The sequence below is a fragment of the Pipistrellus hanaki genome (genome assembly GCF_964339955.1).
Source record: "Pipistrellus hanaki genome assembly, chromosome: 5".
Classification (NCBI taxonomy): domain Eukaryota; kingdom Metazoa; phylum Chordata; class Mammalia; order Chiroptera; family Vespertilionidae; genus Pipistrellus; species Pipistrellus hanaki.
Genome location: NC_140507.1, coordinates 81,610,376 through 81,616,726, shown reverse-complemented (window position 1 = coordinate 81,616,726; position 6,351 = coordinate 81,610,376).

Sequence of the window (6,351 nt, the reverse complement as noted above, 5' to 3'; positions counted from 1 at the left end):
AAAATTTACCATTTTAGCCCTAGCTGGTTTGGCTCAGTGGATAGAGCATCTGCCTGCGAACTGAAGGGTCCTGGGTTTGATTCCGGCTGGGGGCACATGCCAGGTTTTGGGCTTGGTCCCTAGTGCAGGGTGTGAGGGAGGCAGTCATTCGGGTGATTCTCTCTCAACATGGATGTTTCTATCTCTCTTCCTTCCTCTCTGAAATCAATAAAGAAATATATTTTTAGAAATTTTGCCATTTTAAAGTATACAATTCAATGGCATTTATTGCATTTGTGATGTCATGCAACCATCACTTCTCTCTAGTTCTAAAACACTTCTTCATCCCCAGAGGAGGTCCTGTCCCCAGTAGCACTCACTCCATTTCTACTCCCCGGTCCCTAGTAACTAGTAATCCGTTTTCTGTCCCTATGGGCTTACCAATTCTGGCTTATTTTATTCAGCATAATATTTATGAGGTTCATTCACGTTGTAGTGTGTGTCGGTGCTTCACTCCTTTTCATAACTAATATTCCATTTCGTCTATTCATTCACCCATTGATGGACATGTGGATTGGCCCCAGACTGAGTGGGGTGGCTATTGTGAATAGTGTGCTGTGAACATGTGTGCACATGTATTTGTTTAAACACACAATTTCAATTCTCTGGGGGTATATGTCAATTTTATAGATAAGGAAACTGAGGCTAGGAGGGTATGAGTCAGCATTCAAGAATGTGGATCGGGCCGAAGCCGGTTTGGCTCAGTGGTAGAGCGTCGGTCTGCAGACTGAAGGGTCCCGGGTTCGATTCCGGTCAAGGGCATGTACATTGGTTGTGGGCACATCCCCGGTGGGGGGTGTGCAGGAGGCAGCTGGTCGATGTTTCTCTCTCATCGACATTTCTAGCTCTCTATTCCCTCTCCCTTCCTCTCTGTAAAAAATCAATAAAAATATATTAAATAAAAAATAAAAAAAAAAGAATGTGGATCTGGCCGAAACCGATTTGGCTCAGTGGATAGAGCGTCGATCTGTGGACTGAAAGGTCCCAGGTTCAATTCCGGTCAAGGGCATGTACCTTGGTTGCAGGCACATCCCTAGTAGGGGGTGTGCAGGAGGCAGCTGGTTGATGATTCTCTCATTGATGTTTCTAACTCTCTATCCCTCTCCCTTCCTCTCTGTAAAAAAATCAATAAAATATATATTTTTTAAAAGACTGTGGGTCTGGTCTGAGGCTGGCCTCTGCCAGATACGTATGGCCTTGGGCCTGGGGGGCTACCAGGACCCCTGGCTCAGAGGAAGAGACCCCGGAGGCCCTAAAGGCGCTCTTGCACTTGGTCCATATCAGCCCTTACGTTATTAATAGTGTAGCGGTGGGGGCTGCTGAGACTCCTCCCCTCACTCAAAGCCCACTCTCCCTGTAATAAATCATTGGGACCTGCTTTGCCCACCTCGCACAAAGTCCTCCCAAGCTTTGGCTCATCTCCAGGCAGTAATCCTGACTCTGGCTGGCTGTGAACTGTCATCTTCCCCCAACACCCCAACTGAGGTGGGCATCCCCAAGAGCGGCCTCTGATGCAGCCTCCCATACAGCCCACTCCCTAAGGGCCCAGAGCCCAAGCCCTTGCTGTGTGGCTGCAGGAACCCTTCACCCTCTGCATTTGACCTTCTTCACAATCCAGGAAGGAATGCAGAACTGGCGATTCTTTTCTCGGGGCCCATTAGCGGCCCACGGTGCACATGCTGTGGGTTTTTGAGTATCTGGCTCAGAGCCTTTTTGGAGGAAGGGAGACTAATTCTTCCTGAGGGGAGGATTAAGTTCATTCCCATTTTAGAGACGCGGAAACTGAGACCCAAAGAATCTAAGAGTTAGGAGTCACAATGATTCATTCCTGTGCTATGTATTCACATAATGTGCCAGGTGCTGTCCAGGGCTCTGAACCAGGAAGAAAGCAAATCCCTGCCCCTTGGGAAGTTGGCATTCCAGGGGAGGTCAGGGAAAAGGAAATGGATGACAGTTCCTCCAAAAGTTCCTTATGGAGCTACCCTGTGATCCAGCCATTTCACTCCGAGGTCTGTGCCCAAAGACAGTGAAGGGAGCTGCAAAGACTATATATATATATATATATATATATATACATAATACATATATATACATAAATACATATATATATACATACATACACACACATGTGTGTGTGTGTGTGTGTGTGTATATATATATTTTTTAATTGATTTCAGAGAGGAAGGAAGAGGGAGAGAGAAATAGAAACATCAATGATGAGACAATCATTGATTGGCTGCCTCCTGCACACCCCCTGCTGGGAATGGAGCCCACAACCCAGGCATGTGCCCTTGACGGGCATCAAACCTTGGAACTTTCAGTCCTCAGGCTGACACTCTACCCACTGAGCCAAACCAGCTAGGGCCAAAGACCCTATTTCCAAATAAGGTCACATTCTGAGGTTTTAGGTGGACATCAAATGAAGAGGGTAGGGACACCACTCAACCTACTACAGGTCTTTATCCAAAAGAAAGGAAGACATGGTTTCACCAAAGAGGTGAACAGAAATGGTCATAACAGCCCTAGACTGGAAACATCTTACGGGTCCACTAACAGGTCTGTGTATAAACAAACAGTGACATAGTCACATAATGGAATACTACGCAGCAAGGAAAAAGAACAACCCAGTGCTACATGCATCCCACAGGTGGATCTTGCTGACATTAAGTGAAAGAAGCAGGTGTAAAGAGGATGCACTGTATGGACCCATCTATGTGAAGTTCCCAGACAGACCACACTAATCTATAGGACAGGGACCACTTGGTGTGGATCATCAGAGAGGGAAGGCACTAATCACAAAGGGGCACGAGGCCTTGAAGTGATGGAAATGTTCTATTTCTTGATTATGTAGCAACAGGAAAGGGGGGTTATATCTGTCATAATTCATTGAGTGCTTAAAGTGCTTGCATTATTGAATGTAAATTTTGCTTCATTAAAAAAACAGTTTAAAAACAAAAAAACAGAAGAAAAAAAAAAAGAAAATAAATAAATAAATAATAAAAAACCAGTTTAGCCGAAACCAGTTTGGCTCAGTGGATAGAGTGTCGGCCTGCGGACTGAAAGGTCCCGGGTTCGATTCCAGTCAAGGGCATGTACATTGGGTTGCGGGCACATCCCCAGTCGGGGGTGTGCAAGAGGCAGCTGATCGATGATTCTCTCTCATCGATGTTTCTAACTCTCCCCCTCTCTTCCTCTCTGTAAAAAAAAATCAATAAAATATATATATATATATTTTAAAAGTTTATTTTTTACAAAAGCAAAAATAAAAGAGACCAGATGGAGCCAGAGTGATAGAGGTAAGACCTGGGGCTGCCTCTGGGCGCTGACCAACTGGAAAACGTCAAGAGGGACCCACAGGGGCATGGGGTGCTCTGTACTTGAGTCACAGGAGTGTAAACATTCATGGCTTTATACAGTAAAAACGGGGGATATTTCTGTTTGTGAATTACACTTCTATTACAAAGAAAGGCCGGGACCAGTTTGGCTCAATGGATAGAGCGTCGGCTTGGGGACTGAAGGGCCCCGGGTTCAATTCTGGTCAAGGGCATGTACCTTGGTTGCGGGCATATCCCCAGTAGGGGGTGTGCAAGAGGCAGCTGATCGATGACTCTCTTATTGATGTTTCTAACTCTCTATCTCTCTCCCTTCCTCTCTGTACAAAAATCAATAAAAGATATTTTTAAAAAAACAAAGAAAGACCCAGCGGCTCAGAGTAAGTAATTTGCCCAAAGCCCCATCAGGAGGACGTCAGAGCCATCGTACCCTGGAGCTCACCACCATCTCCTGGTCTCAGGCTGCCTCCCTCCAGCAGCCAGGTGCTGGGCTGTAAGCATGTCAGGCAAGATCCCTGCCCTTATGTTCCAGAATCTTCTGGAATGTATATTCTTTTTTATTCATTTTGTTTTTTTAATCCTCACCCAAGGATATTTTTTCCATTGATTTTTAGAGAGAGTGGAAGGGAGAGAGTGAGAGAGCTGGGGTGGGAGAGAGCGAGAAACATTGATGTGAGAAAGACACATCAATTGATTGCCTCTGGTATGTGCCCTGACCAGGGCCAGGATCGAACCTGCAACCCAGGTATGTGCCCTCAACTTGGAATCAAACTCATGACTCTATGGTGCATGGGCCAACAATCTAATCACTGAGCACACTCACCAGGGCTGATTCACAAACAGCATTATACACCCATTTTTTTTTATACACCCATTTTTATTTCATTCTAATGGGAAAGACAATCTGAGACACATAAACTGATCAATGACCAAGGCCTTTCGTGATGGTGATAACAGCCATGAAGTCAGTGGACTGAGAGCCACCAAGTGGAGAGGGACTACTTTAGCCATAGGTGAGGAACAGCTTCTTCAAGGAGGTGATGTCCAGCGTTACTAAAAAAGCAGGGGACAGAATATTCTAGGATCTTCCAGAACATTCCAAAACATTTTTTGGGTGGAAGGGCCCAGGATGTTTCAGGTGGAAGTATCATGTAGGCCCCAAACCTGATGCCAGAAAGAGCCTAAGAGATGGAGACAAGAAACTACATTGGCTGACATGGGCAAAGCTTGGAGCAAGGCGGGAGAGTGTCGACAAAGATGTATTGAGAACAGCCTCCTGGAGTGTGGGGCACAGCTGTGACTGAGGCTGCTCGCGCGTCACATCTGGCAGAGGGAACATTTATTAAACCATTCAACACACAAGCAAAGAAGCAATAATATAATTGTCAACATGATAGAAGCTCGAGTTGGGGCCTAGTTACTTAGGGGGGGCCAGGCTGAGCCAGGATGGCAGGGAGGAACATTCAGGCTGAAGACGTGGCCAGGAAGAAAGCAGGGCCTTCCGGGAAGAGAGAATGGCCTGTTTGGCGACCTTGAGGAGGGAGAGTGCCAGGAGCCGTGTAGTCTGGTGGGACTGGGTGTGAGGTGAATGATGGGCAGAGTCACATGACACAGGACCCCTGGAGGCCTCAGCTTCCCTATTGGGTTGATGCCTGGCCCTTGAGCAGGAACTTGTGTATCCCCCAAGGGGGCCTAGCCTGCACCTCCCACAATACACAGAAGGTAAAGATATGAGTCCCCATTCTTCCTCAGCAGATTACCTCCTGGGGCCCAGAACTCAGGCCTGTCTCCCGGAAAACAGGACAGCCGGTTGCCATGACAACCCTGAGTTATGAGCACTACTGCCATGATGCCAGCCACCACCCGCCACCCACACCCACCAGGTCTGCATTGGGTGCAGCAGGAAGGTGGAGGAAGGGCCAAGATGCCTGGAAGAACAGGGAGAACAAAAGAGAACCCTGAGGCTGAGAGAGCTGTGGTGAGTCAGGCTCCTCCCACGGTCACCTCTGCTGGCCCCACCCCTGGAAGGAGCCCCAGGTGGAAGCAAAGGCCCTCTCTCTCCTGTAACCCCAAAAGGGGCCCAAACCCCCCGCTCCCAGTGAAGGGTAGGTGATGTGAGCAGGTGTTGCTTTTCCTGGAACACACGCACACAGCTCCAACACACACTCATGCACCTGGGACACACCTCCCTTCTCCCCACATGCTATCCATCCTCAAAGCCCGCGTTAGCTGCCACCTCTTCCAGGCAGCCATCACTCATCACCTTCCTCGAAGGGACTCGTCTCTCCTTTCCACACATCCACAGTTCTCATGGTTTCTACCCTCACCGCCTAGCCTTATTAATTGCACATCTACCAGGCATTCACTCTTGGCCCAGCCTTGGACTAGTCACCAGAGCTTTGAGATTTAATACGCTAGAGCCCTGGTCTGTGTTGTTCAGTGGTTAGAGCATCAGCTGGCACAACAAATGGTCATGGGTTCAATTCCTGGTCAAGGGCACATATCTGGGTTGCAGGTCTGATCCTCCATCAGGGTGTATATGGGAGGTAACAAATAGATCTCTCTCTCTCTTTCTCCTTTCCTCTCTCTAAAAATCAATAAACATATCTCAGATGAGGTTTTAAAACTTTTTTTTTTTTAAAGAAGAATGAATACACTAGATACACAGAAGCAAACAAAACACAATCTCAAGAGAGAGAGAGAAGGGAGAAAAAAGATACAGAGATCAGTCACAACTTTTGAGTTCCAAGAAGCTCAATGAAAACTGACATAAACCAAAAATCAAGAGGCAGTGTGAGCTTCAGGTACAGCTTGATCCAGGACTTCCAGCAATGTTATGAAGACAGTCTCTCTCCATCTGTCTGGAAGGCTCTGTCATTTGGTGACATACACCCTGGGTAGCTCCAGACATACCCTCCCAGCTCAGCAACCCCAGGCAACAGGGCATGTCACTCTCCCCAAGAAGTCCCACCAATACCAG